Source organism: Pleurodeles waltl, chromosome 5 (assembly GCF_031143425.1).
Source record: "Pleurodeles waltl isolate 20211129_DDA chromosome 5, aPleWal1.hap1.20221129, whole genome shotgun sequence".
NCBI classification, from domain to species: Eukaryota; Metazoa; Chordata; class Amphibia; order Caudata; family Salamandridae; genus Pleurodeles; species Pleurodeles waltl.
The window spans coordinates 950,872,288-950,886,781 of NC_090444.1; positions in this window are offsets into that span (position 1 = coordinate 950,872,288).

The window sequence follows — 14,494 nt, forward strand, 5'->3', positions numbered from 1 at the left end:
AGGAAATGCCCCAAAACGCAACGTGGACACATCACGTTTTTTTAAAGAAAACAGAGGTGTTTTTTGCAAAGTGCCTACCTGTAGATTTTGGCCTCTAGCTCAGCCGGCACCTAGGGAAACCTACCAAATCTGTGCATTTTTGACAACTAGAGATCTAGGGGAATCCAAGATGGGGTGACTTGTGGGGCTCTGACCAAGTTATGTTACCCAGAATCCTTTGCAAACCTCAAAATTTGGCTAAAAAAACACATTTTCCTCAAATTTTGGTGAAAGAAAGTTCTGGAATCAGAGAGGAGCCACAAATTTCCTTCCACCCAGCGTACCCCGAAGTCTCCCGATAAAAATTATACCTCACTTGTGTGGGTAGGCCTAGTGCCTGCGACAGGAAATGCCCCAAAATGCAACGTGGACAAATCACATTCTTTTAAAGAAAACAGAGGTGTTTTTTGCAAAGTGCCTACCTGTAGATTTTGGCCTCTAGCTCAGCCGGCACCTAGGGAAACCTACCAAACCTGTGCATTTTTAAAAACTAGAGACCTAGGGGAATCCAAGATGGGGTGACTTGTGGGGCTCTGACCAGGTTCTGTTACCCACAATCCTTTGCAAACCTCAAAATTTGGCTAAAAAAAACACATTTTCCTCACATTTTGGTGACAGAAAGTTCTGGAATCCAAGAGGAGCCACAAATTTCCTTCCACCCAGCGTTCCCCCAAGTCTCCCGATAAAAATGATACCTCACTTTAGCTCCCGCGACAGGAAATGCCCCAAAACGCAACGTGGACACATCACTTTTTTTTAAAGAAAACAGAGGTGTTTTTTGCAAAGTGCTTACCTGTAGATTTTGGCCTCTAGCTCAGCCGGCACCCAGGGAAACCTACCAAACCTGTGCATTTTTTAAAACTAGAGACCTAGGGGAATCCAAGATGGGGTGACTTGTGGGGCTCTGACCAGGTTCTGTTACCCAGAACCTTTTGCAAACCTCAAAATTTGGCTAAAAAAACACATTTTCCTCACATTTTGGTGACAGAAAGTTCCGGAATCAGACAGGAGCCACAAATTTCCTTCCACCCAGCGTTCCCCCAAGTCTCCCGATAAAAATGATACCTCACTTGTGTGGTTAGGCCTAGCACCCGCGACAGGAAATGCCCCAAACAGCAACGTGGACACATCACATTTTTTGAAAGAAAACAGAGGTGTTTTTTGCAAAGTGCCTACCTGTAGACTTTGGCTTCTAGCTCAGCCGGCACCTAGGGAAACCTACCAAACCTGTGCATTTCTAAAAACTAGAGACCTAGGGGAATCCAAGATGGGGTGACTTGTGGGGCTCTGACCAGGTTCTGTTACCCAGAATCCTTTGCAAACCTCAAAATTTGGCTAAAAAAAACACATTTTCCTCACATTTTGGTGACAGAAAGTTCTGGAATCCAAGCGGAGCCACAAATTTCCTTCCACCCAGCGCTCTCCCAAGTCTCCCGATAAAAATGATACCTCACTTGTGTGGGTAGGCCTAGCGCCCGCGACAGGAAATGCCCCAAAACGCAACGTGGACACATCAAATTTTTTTTTAAAGAAAACAGAGGTGTTTTTTGCAAAGTGCCTACCTGTAGACTTTGGCCTCTAGCTCAGCCGGGACCTAGGGAAACCTACCAAACCTGTGCATTTTTGACAACTAGAGACCTAGGGGAATCCAAGATGGGGTGACTTGTGGGCTCTGACCGGGTAATGTTACCCAGAATCCTTTGCAAACCTCAAAATTTGGCTAAAAAAACACATTTTCCTCACATTTTTGTGACAGAAAGTTCTGGAATCAGAGAGGAGCCACAAATTTCCTTCCACCCAGCGTACCCCCAAGTCTCCCGATAAAAATGATACCTCACTTGTGTGGGTAGGCCTAGCGCCCGCGACAGGAAAAGGCCCAAAACACAACGTGGACACATCACATTTTTTTAAAGAAAACAGAGGTGTTTTTTGCAAAGTGCCTACCTGTAGATTTTGGCCTCTAGCTCAGCCGACACCTAGGGAAACCTACCAAACCTGTGCATTTTTTAAAACTAGAGACCTAGGGGAATCCAAGATGGGGTGACTTGTGGGGCTCTGACCAGGTTCTGAAACCCAGAATCCTTTGCAAACTTCAAAATGTTGCTAAAAAAACACATTTTCCTCACATTTTGGTGACAGAGAGTTCTGGAATCCAAGAGGAGCCACAAATGTCCTTCAATCCAGCGTTCCCCCAAGTCTCCCAATAAAAATGATATCTCAGTTGTGTGGGTAGGCCTAGCGCCCGCAACAGGAAATGCCCCAAAACGCAACGTGGACACATCACGTTTTTTTGAAGAAAACAGAGGTGTTTTTTGCAAAGTGCCTACCTGTAGGTTTTGGCCTCTAGCTCAGCCGGCACCTAGGGAAACCTACCAAACCTGTGCATTTTTGAAAACTAGAGACCTAGGGGAATCCAAGATGGGGTGACTTGTGGGGCTCTGACCAGGTTCTGTTACCCAGAATCCTTTGCAAACCTCACAATTTGGCTAAAAAAACACATTTTCCTCACATTTTGGTGACAGAAAGTTCTGGAATCAGAGAGGAGCCACAAACTTCATTCCATCCAGCGTTCCCCCAAGTCTCCCGATAAAAATGATACCTCACTTGTGTGGGTAGGCCTAGCGCCCGCGACAGAAAATGCCCCAAAACGCAACGTGGACACATCACATTTGTTTTAAAGAAAACAGAGGTGTTTTTTGCAAAGTGCCTATCTGTAGACTTTGGCCTCTAGCTCAGCCGGCACCTAGGGAAACCTACCAAACCTGTGCATTTCTGACAACTAGAGACCTAGGGGAATCCAAGATGGGGTGACTTGTGGGGCTCTGACCGGGTTATGTTACCCAGAATCCTTTGCAAACCTCAAAATTTGGCTAAAAAAACACATCTTCCTCACATTTTTGTGACAGAAAGTTCTGGAATCAGAGAGGAGCCACAAATTTCCTTCCACCCAGCGTACCCCCAAGTCTCCCGATAAAAATGATACCTCACTTGTGTGGGTAGGCCTAGCACCCGCGACAGGAAAAGGCACAAAACGCAACGTGGACACATCACATTTTTTTTAAAGAAAACAGAGGTGTTTTTTGCAAAGTGCCTACCTGTAGATTTTGGCCTCTAGCTCAGCCGGCACCTATGGAAACCTACCAAACCTGTGCATTTTTTAAAACTAGAGACCTAGGGGAATCCAAGATGGGGTGACTTGTGGGGCTCTGACCAGGTTCTGTTACCCAGAATCCTTTGCAAACCTCAAAATTTGGCTAAAAAAACACATTTTCCTCACATTTTTGTGACACAAAGTTCTGGAATCAGAGAGGAGCCACAAATTTCCTTCCACCCAGCGTACCCCGAAGTCTCCCGATAAAAATTATACCTCACTTGTGTGGGTAGGCCTAGTGCCTGCGACAGGAAATGCCCCAAAATGCAACGTGGACAAATCACATTCTTTTAAAGAAAACAGAGGTGTTTTTTGCAAAGTGCCTACCTGTAGATTTTGGCCTCTAGCTCAGCCGGCACCTATGGAAACGTACCAAACCTGTGCATTTTTAAAAACTAGAGACCTAGGGGAATCCAAGATGGGGTGACTTGTGGGGCTCTGACCAGGTTCTGTTACCCACAATCCTTTGCAAACCTCAAAATTTGGGTAAAAAAAACACATTTTCCTCACATTTTGGTGACAGAAAGTTCTGGAATCCAAGAGGAGCCACAAATTTCCTTCCACCCAGCGTTCCCCCAAGTCTCCCGATAAAAATGATACCTCACTTTAGCGCCCGCGACAGGAAATGCCCCAAAACGCAACGTGGACACATCACTTTTTTTTAAAGAAAACAGAGGTGTTTTTTGCAAAGTGCTTACCTGTAGATTTTGGCCTCTAGCTCAGCCGGCACCCAGGGAAACCTACCAAACCTGTGCATTTTTTAAAACTAGAGACCTAGGGGAATCCAAGATGGGGTGACTTGTGGGGCTCTGACCAGGTTCTGTTACCCAGAATCCTTTGCAAACCTCAAAATTTGGCTAAAAAAACACATTTTCCTCACATTTTGGTGACAGAAAGTTCCGGAATCAGACAGGAGCCACAAATTTCCTTCCACCCAGCGTTCCCCCAAGTCTCCCGATAAAAATGATACCTCACTTGTGTGGTTAGGCCTAGCACCCGCGACAGGAAATGCCCCAAACAGCAACGTGGACACATCACATTTTTTGAAAGAAAACAGAGGTGTTTTTTGCAAAGTGCCTACCTGTAGACTTTGGCTTCTAGCTCAGCCGGCACCTAGGGAAACCTACCAAACCTGTGCATTTCTAAAAACTAGAGACCTAGGGGAATCCAAGATGGGGTGACTTGTGGGGCTCTGACCAGGTTCTGTTACCCAGAATCCTTTGCAAACCTCAAAATTTGGCTAAAAAAACACAAATTTTCCTCACATTTTGGTGACAGAAAGTTCTGGAATCCAAGCGGAGCCACAAATTTCCTTCCACCCAGCGTTCTCCCAAGTCTCCCGATAAAAATGATACCTCACTTGTGTGGGTAGGCCTAGCGCCCGCGACAGGAAATGCCCCAAAACGCAACGTGGACACATCACATTTTTTTTAAAGAAAACAGAGGTGTTTTTTGCAAAGTGCCTACCTGTAGACTTTGGCCTCTAGCTCAGCCGGCACCTAGGGAAACCTACCAAACCTGTGCATTTTTGACAACTAGAGACCTAGGGGAATCCAAGATGGGGTGACTTGTGGGGCTCTGACCGGGTAATGTTACCCAGAATCCTTTGCAAACCTCAAAATTTGGCTAAAAAAACACATTTTCCTCACATTTTTGTGACAGAAAGTTCTGGAATCAGAGAGGAGCCACAAATTTCCTTCCACCCAGCGTACCCCCAAGTCTCCCGATAAAAATGATACCTCACTTGTGTGGGTAGGCCTAGCGCCCGCGACAGGAAATGCCCCAAACAGCAACGTGGACACATCACATTTTTTTAAAGAAAACAGAGGTGTTTTTTGCAAAGTGTCTACCTGTAGATTTTGGCCTCTAGCTCAGCCGACACCTAGGGAAACCTACCAAACCTGTGCATTTTTTAAAACTAGAGACCTAGGGGAATCCAAGATGGGGTGACTTGTGGGGCTCTGACCAGGTTCTGAAACCCAGAATCCTTTGCAAACTTCAAAATGTGGCTAAAAAAACACATTTTCCTCACATTTTGGTGACAGAAAGTTCTGGAATCCAAGAGGAGCCACAAATTTCCTTCCATCCAGCGTTCCCCCAAGTCTCCCAATAAAAATTATATCTCAGTTGTGTGGGTAGGCCTAGCGCCCGCAACAGGAAATGCCCCAAAACGCAACGTGGACACATCATGTTTTTTTAAAGAAAACAGAGGTGTTTTTTGCAAAGTGCCTACCTGTAGGTTTTGGCCTCTAGCTCAGCCGGCACCTAGGCAAACCTACCAAACCTGTGCATTTTTGAAAACTAGAGACCTAGGGGAATCCAAGATGGGGTGACTTGTGGGGCTCTGACCAGGTTCTGTTACCCAGAATCCTTTGCAAACCTCACAATTTGGCTAAAAAAACACATTTTCCTCACATTTTGGTGACAGAAAGTTCTGGAATCAGAGAGGAGCCACAAACTTCATTCCATCCAGCGTTCCCCCAAGTCTCCCGATAAAAATTATACCTCACTTGTGTGGGTAGGCCTAGCGCCCGCGACAGAAAATGCCCCAAAACGCAACGTGGACACATCACATTTGTTTTAAAGAAAACAGAGGTGTTTTTTGCAAAGTGCCTATCTGTAGACTTGGGCCTCTAGCTCAGCCGGCAACTAGGGAAACCTACCAAACCTGTGCATTTTTGACAACTAGAGACCTAGGGGAATCCAAGATGGGGTGACTTGTGGGGCTCTGACCGGGTTATGTTACCCAGAATCCTTTGCAAACCTCAACATTTGGCTAAAAAAACACATTTTCCTCACATTTTGGTGACAGAAAGTTCTGGAATCAGAGAGGAGCCACAAATTTCCTTCCACCCAGCGTTCTACCAAGTCTCCCGATAAAAATGATACCTCACTTGTGTGGGTAGGCCTAGCGCCCGCGACAGGAAATGCCCCAAAACGCAACGTGGACACATCACATTTTTTTTAAAGAAAACAGAGGTGTTTTTTGCAAAGTGCCTACCTGTAGACTTTGGCCTCTAGCTCAGCCGGCACCTAGGGAAACCTACCAAACCTGTGCATTTTTGACATCTAGAGACCTAGGGGAATCCAAGATGGGGTGACTTGTGGGGCTCTGACCGGGTTATGTTACCCAGAATCCTTTGCAAACCTCAAAATTTGGCTAAAAAAACACATTTTCCTCACATTTTTGTGACAGAAAGTTCTGGAATCAGAGAGGAGCCACAAATTTCCTTCCACCCAGCGTACCCCCAAGTCTCCCGATAAAAATGATACCTCACTTGTGTGGGTAGGCCTAGCGCCCGCGACAGGAAAAGGCCCAAAACGCAACGTGGACACATCACATTTTTTTAAAGAAAACAGAGGTGTTTTTTGCAAAGTGCCTACCTGTAGATTTTGGCCTCTAGCTCAGCCGACACCTAGGGAAACCTACAAAACCTGTGCATTTTTTAAAACTAGAGACCTAGGGGAATCCAAGATGGGGTGACTTGTGGGGTTCTGACCAGGTTCTGAAACCCAGAATCCTTTGCAAACTTCAAAATGTGGCTAAAAAAACACATTTTCCTCACATTTTGGTGACAGAAAGTTCTGGAATCCAAGAGGAGCCACAAATTTCCTTCCATCCAGCGTTCCCCCAAGTCTCCCAATAAAAATTATATCTCGGTTGTGTGGGTAGGCCTAGCGCCCGCAACAGGAAATGCCCCAAAACGCAACGTGGACACATCACGTTTTTTTAAAGAAAACAGAGGTGTTTTTTGCAAAGTGCCTACCTGTAGGTTTTGGCCTCTAGCTCAGCCGGCACCTAGGCAAACCTACCAAACCTGTGCATTTTTGAAAACTAGAGACCTAGGGGAATCCAAGATGGGGTGACTTGTGGGGCTCTGACCAGGTTCTGTTACCCAGAATCCTTTGCAAACCTCACCATTTGGCTAAAAAAACACATTTTCCTCACATTTTGGTGACAGAAAGTTCTGGAATCAGAGAGGAGCCACAAACTTCATTCCATCCAGCGTTCCCCCAAGTCTCCCGATAAAAATGATACCTCACTTGTGTGGGTAGGCCTAGCGCCCGCGACAGAAAATGCCCCAAAATGCAACGTGGACACATCACATTTGTTGTAAAGAAAACAGAGGTGTTTTTTGCAAAGTGCCTATCTGTAGACTTTGGCCTCTAGCTCAGCCGGCACCTAGGGAAACCTACCAAACCTGTGCATTTTTGACAACTAGAGACCTAGGGGAATCCAAGATGGGGTGACTTGTGGGGCTCTGACCGGGTTATGTTACCCAGAATCCTTTGCAAACCTCAAAATTTGGCTAAAAAAACACATTTTCCTCACATTTTTGTGACAGAAAGTTCTGGAATCAGAGAGGAGCCACAAATTTCCTTCCACCCAGCGTACCCCCAAGTCTCCCGATAAAAATGATACCTCACTTGTGTAGGTAGGCCTAGCGCCCGCGACAGGAAAGGGCCCAAAACGCAACGTGGACACATCACATTTTTTTAAAGAAAACAGAGGTGTTTTTTGCAAAGTGCCTACCTGTAGATTTTGGCCTCTAGCTCAGCCGACACCTAGGGAAACCTACCAAACCTGTGCATTTTTCAAAACTAGAGACCTAGGGGAATCCAAGATGGGGTGACTTGTGGGGCTCTGACCAGGTTCTGAAACCCAGAATCCTTTGCAAACCTCAAAATGTGGCTAAAAAAACACATTTTCCTCACATATTGGTGACAGAAAGTTCTGGAATCCAAGAGGAGCCACAAATTTCCTTCCATCCAGCGTTCCCCCAAGTCTCCCAATAAAAATGATATCTCAATTGTGTGGGTAGGCCTAGCGCCTGCAACAGGAAATGCCCCAAAACGCAACGTGAACACATCACGTTTTTTGAAAGAAAACAGAGGTGTTTTTTGCAAAGTGCCTACCTGTAGACTTTGGCCTCTAGCTCAGCCGGCACCTAGGGAAACCTACCAAATCTGTGCATTTTGGACAACTAGAGACCTAGGGGAATCCAAGATGGGATGACTTGTGGGGCTCTGACAAGGTTATGTTACCCAGAATCCTTTGCAAACCTCACAATTTGGCTAAAAAAACACATTTTCCTCACATTTTGGTGACAGAAAGTTCTGGAATCAGAGAGGAGCCACAAACTTCATTCCATCCAGCGTTCCCCCAAGTCTCCCGATAAAAATGATACCTCACTTGTGTGGGTAGGCCTAGCGCCCGCGACAGAAAATGCCCCAAAACGCAACGTGGACACATCACATTTTTTTTAAAGAAAACAGAGGTGTTTTTTGCAAAGTGCCTACCTGTAGATTTTGGCCTCTAGCTCAGCCGGCACCTAGGGAAACCTACCAAACCTGTGCATTTCTAAAGACTAGAGACCTAGGGGAATCCAAGATGGGGTGACTTGTGGGGCTCTGACCAGGTTCTGTTACCCAGAATCCTTTGCAAACCTCAAAATTTGGCTAAAAAAAACACATTTTCCTCACATTTTGGTGACAGAAAGTTCTGGAATCCAAGCGGAGCCACAAATTTCCTTCCACCCAGCGTTCTCCCAAGTCTCCCGATAAAAATGATACCTCACTTGTGTGGGTAGGCCTAGCGCCCGTGACAAGAAACGGCCCAAAACGCAACGTGGACATATCACATTTTTTTAAAGAAAACAGAGGTGTTTTTTGCAAAGTGCCTACCTCTAGATTTTGGCCTCTAGCTCAGCCGACACCTAGGAAACCTACCAAACCTGTGCATTTTTGAAAACTAGAGACCTAGGGGAATCCAAGATGGGGTGACTTGTGGGGCTCTGACCAGGTTATGTTACCCAGAATCCTTTGCAAACCTCAAAATTTGGCTAAAAAAACACATTTTCCTCACATTTTGGTGACAGAAAGTTCTGGAATCAGAGAGGAGCCACAAATTTCCTTCCTCCCAGCGTTCCCCCAAGTCTCCCGATAAAAATGATACCTCACTTGTGTGGGTAGGCCTAACGCCCGCGACAGGAAATGCCCCAAAACACAATGTGGACACATCACATTTTTTTAAAGAAAACAGAGGTGTTTTTTGCAAAGTGCCTACCTGTAGATTTTGGCCTCTAGCTCAGCCGGCACCCAGGGACACCTACCAAACCTGTGCATTTTTTAAAACTAGAGACCTAGGGGAATCCAAGATGGGGTGACTTGTGGGGCTCTGACCATGTTCTGTTACCCAGAATCCTTTGCAAACCTCAAAATTTGGCTAAAAAAACACAATTTCCTCTCATTTTGGTGACAGAAAGTTCCGGAACCAGAGAGGAGCCACAAATTTCCTTCCACCCAGCGTTCCCCGAAGTCTCCCGATAAAAATGATACCTCACTTGTGTGGTTAGGCCTAGCACCCGCGACAGGAAATGCCCCAAACAGCAACGTGGACACATCACATTTTTTTAACGAAAACAGAGGTGTTTTTTGCAAAGTGCCTACCTGTAGATTTTGGCCTCTAGCTCAGCCGACACCTAGGGAAACCTACCAAACCTGTGCATTTTTGAAAACTAGAGACCTAGGGGAATCCAAGATGGGGTGACTTGTGGGGCTCTGACCAGGTTCTGAAACCCAGAATCCTTTCCAAACCTCAAAATGTGGCTAAAAAAACACATTTTCCTCACATTTTGGTGACAGAAAGTTCTGGAATCCAAGAGGAGCCACAAATTTCCTTCCATCCAGCGTTCCCCCAAGTCTCCCAATAAAAATGATACCTCACTTGTGTGGGTAGGCCTAGCGCCCGCAACAGGAAATGCCCCAAAACGCAACGTGGACACATCACGTTTTTTGAAAGAAAACAGAGGTGTTTTTTGCAAAGTGCCTACCTGTAGATTTTAGCCTCTAGCTCAGCCGGCACCTAGGGAAACCTACCAAACCTGTGCATTTCTGAAAACTAGAGACCTAGGGGAATCCAAGATGGGGTGAATTGTGGGGCTCTGACTAGGTTCTGTTACCCAGAATCCTTTGCAAACCTCAAAATTTGGCTAAAAAAACACATTTTCCTCACATTTTTGTGACAGAAAGTTCTGGAATCAGAGAGGAGCCACAAATTTCCTTCCACCCAGCGTACCCCCAAGTCTCCCGATAAAAATGATACCTCACTTGTGTGGGTAGGCCTAGCGCCCGCGACAGGAAAAGGCCCAAAACACAACGTAGACACATCACATTTTTTTAAAGAAAACAGAGGTGTTTTTTGCAAAGTGCCTACCTGTAGATTTTGGCCTCTAGCTCAGCCGACACCTAGGGAAACCTACCAAACCTGTGCATTTTTTAAAACTAGAGACCTAGGGGAATCCAAGATGGGGTGACTTGTGGGGCTCTGACCAGGTTCTGTTACCCAGAATCCTTTGCAAACCTCAAAATTTGGCTAAAAAAATACAATTTCCTCTCATTTTGGTGACAGAAAGTTCTGGAATCAGAGAGGAGCCACAAATGTCCTTCCACACAGCGTACCCCCAAGTCTCCCAATAAAAATGATACCTCACTTGTGTGGGTAGGCCTAGTGCCCGCGACAGGAAATGCCCCAAAATGCAACGAGGACACATCACATTTTTTTTAAAGAAAACAGAGGTGTTTTTTGCAAAGTGCCTACCTGAAGATTTTAGCCTCTAGCTCAGCCGGCACCTAGGGAAACCCACCAAACCTGTGCTTTTTTAAAAACTAGAGACCTAGGGGAATCCAAGATGGGGTGACTTGTGGGGCTCTGACCAGGTTCTGTTACCCAGAATCCTTTGCAAACCTCAAAATTTGGCTAAAAAAACAAATTTTCCTCACATTATGGTGACAGAAAGTTCCGGAATCAGAGAGGAGCCACGAATTTCCTTCCACCCAGCGTTCCCCCAAGTCTCCCGATAAAAATGATACCTCACTTGTGTGGGTAGGCCTAGCGCCCGCGTCAGGAAACGGCCCAAAACGCAACGTGGACACATCACATTTTTTGAAAGAAAACAGAGGTGTTTTTTGCAAAGTGCCAACCTGTAAATTTTGGCCTCTAGCTCAGCCGGCACCTAGGGAAACCTACCAAACCTGTGCATTTTTGAAAACTAGAGACCTATGGGAATCCAAGATGGGGTGACTTGTGGGGCTCTGACCAGGTTATGTTACCCAGAATCCTTTGCAAACCTCAAAATTTGGCTAAAAAAACACATTTTCCTCACATTTTGCTGACAGAAAGTTCTGGAATCAGAGAGGAGCCACAAATTTCCTTCCATCCAGCGTTCCCCCAAGTCTCCCGATAAAAATGATACCTCACTTGTGTGGGTAGGCCTAGCGCCCGCGACAGGAAATGCCCCAAAATGCAACGTGGACACATCACATTTTTGGAAAGAAAACAGAGGTGTTTTTTGCAAAGTGCCTACCTGTAGATTTTGGTCTCTAGCTCAGCCGGCACCTAGGGAAACCTACCAAACCTGTGCATTTTTAAAAACTAGAGACCTAGGGGAATCCAAGATGGGGTGACTTGTGGGGCTCTGACCAGGTTCTGTTACCCAGAATCCTTTGCAAACCTCAAAATTGGGCTAAAAAAACACATTTTCCTCACATTTTGGTGACAGAAAGTTCTGGAATCAGAGAGGAGCCACAAATTTCCTTCCACTCAGCGTACACCCAAGTCTCCCGATAAAAAAGATACCTCACTTGTGTGGGTAGACCTAGTGCCCGCGACAGGAAATCCCCCAAAACGCAACGTGGACACATCACATTTTTTTAAAGAAAACAGAGGTGTTTTTTGCAAAGGGCCTACCTGTAGATTTTGGCCTCTAGGTCAGCCGGCACCTAGGGAAACCTACCAACCCTGTGTATTTTTGAAAACTAGAGACCTAGGGGAATCCAAGATGGGGTGCCCTGTTGGGCTCTGACCAGGTTCTGTTACCCAGAATCCTTTGCAAACCTCAAAATTTGGCTAAAAAAACACATTTTCCTCACATTTTTGTGACAGAAAGTTCTGGAATCAGAGAGGAGCCACAAATTTCCTTCCACCCAGCGTACCCCCAAGTCTCCCGATAAAAATGATACCTCACTTGTGTGGGTAGGCCTAGCGCCCGCGACAGGAAAAGGCCCAAAACACAACGTGGACACATCACATTTTTTTAAAGAAAACAGAGGTGTTTTTTGCAAAGTGCCTACCTGTAGATTTTGGCCTCTAGCTCAGCCGACACCTAGGGAAACCTACCAAACCTGTGCATTTTTTAAAACTAGAGACCTAGGGGAATCCAAGATGGGGTGACTTGTGGGGCTCTGACTAGGTTCTGTTACCCAGAATCCTTTGCAAACCTCAAAATTTGGCTAAAAAAACACATTTTCCTCACATTTTTGTGACAGAAAGTTCTGGAATCAGAGAGGAGCCACAAATTTCCTTCCACCCAGCGTACCCCCAAGTCTCCCGATAAAAATGATACCTCACTTGTGTGGGTAGGCCTAGCGCCCGCGACAGGAAAAGGCCCAAAACACAACGTGGACACATCACATTTTTTTAAAGAAAACAGAGGTGTTTTTTGCAAAGTGCCTACCTGTAGATTTTGGCCTCTAGCTCAGCCGACACCTAGGGAAACCTACCAAACCTGTGCATTTTTTAAAACTAGAGACCTAGGGGAATCCAAGATGGGGTGACTTGTGGGGCTCTGACCAGGTTCTGTTACCCAGAATCCTTTGCAAACCTCAAAATTTGGCTAAAAAAACACAATTTCCTCTCATTTTGGTGACAGAAAGTTCTGGAATCAGAGAGGAGCCACAAATGTCCTTCCACACAGCGTACCCCCAAGTCTCCCAATAAAAATGATACCTCACTTGTGTGGGTAGGCCTAGTGCCCGCGACAGGAAATGCCCCAAAATGCAACGAGGACACATCACATTTTTTTTAAAGAAAACAGAGGTGTTTTTTGCAAAGTGCCTACCTGAAGATTTTAGCCTCTAGCTCAGCCGGCACCTAGGGAAACCCACCAAACCTGTGCTTTTTTAAAAACTAGAGACCTAGGGGAATCCAAGATGGGGTGACTTGTGGGGCTCTGACCTGGTTCTGTTACCCAGAATCCTTTGCAAACCTCAAAATTTGGCTAAAAAAACACATTTTTCACACATTTTGGTGACAGATAGTTCTGGAATCAGAGAGGAGCCACAAATTTCCTTCCACCCAGCGTACACCCAAGTCTCCCGATAAAAATGATACCTCACTTGTATGGGTAGGCCTAGTGCCCGCGACAGGAAATGCCCCAAAACGCAACGTGGACACATCACATTTTTTGAAAGAAAACAGAGGTGTTTTTTGCAAATTGCCTACCTGTAGATTTTGGCCTCTAGCTCAGCCGGCACCTAGGGAAACCTACCAAACCTGTGCATTTTTGACAACTAGAGACCTAGGGGAATCCAAAATGGGGTGACTTGTGGGGCTCTGACCACGTTCTGTTACCCAGAATCCTTTGCAAACCTCAAAATTTGGCTAAAAAAACACATTTTCCTCACATTTTGGTGACAGAAAGTTCTGGAATCCAAGAGGAGCCACAAATTTCCTTCCATCCAGCGTTCCGCCAAGTCTCCCAATAAAAATTATATCTCACTTGTGTGGGTAGGTCTAGTGCCCGCAACAGGAAATGCCCCAAAACGCAACGTGGACACATCACGTTTTTTTAAAGAAAACAGAGGTGTTTTTTGCAAAGTGCCTACCTGTAGATTTTGGCCTCTAGCTCAGCCGGCACCTAGGGAAACCTACCAAATCTGTGCATTTTTGACAACTAGAGACCTAGGGGAATCCAAGATGGGGCGACTTGTGGGGCTCTGACCAGGTTATGTTACCCAGAATCCTTTGCAAACCTCAAAATTTAGCTAAAAAAACAAATGTTCCTCACATTTTGGTGACAGAAAGTTCTGGAATCAGAGAGGAGCCACAAATTTCCTTCCACCCAGCGTACCCCCAAGTCTCCCGATAAAAATGATACCTCACTTGTGTGGGTAGGCCTAGTGCCCGCGACAGGAAATGCCCCAAAATTCAACGAGGACACATCACATTTTTTTAAAGAAAACAGAGGTGTTTTTTGCAAACTGCCTACCTGTAGATTTTGGCCTCTAGCTCAGCCGGCACCTAGGGAAACCTACCAAACCTGTGCTTTTTTAAAAACTAGAGACCTAGGGGAATCCAAGATGGGGTGACTTGTGGGGCTCTGACCAGGTTCTGTTACCCAGAATCCTTTGCAAACCTCAAAATTTGGCTAAAAAAACACATTTTCCTCACATTTTGGTGACAGAAAGTTCCGGAATCAGAGAGGAGCCACAAATTTCCTTCCACCCAGCGTTCCCCCAAGTCTC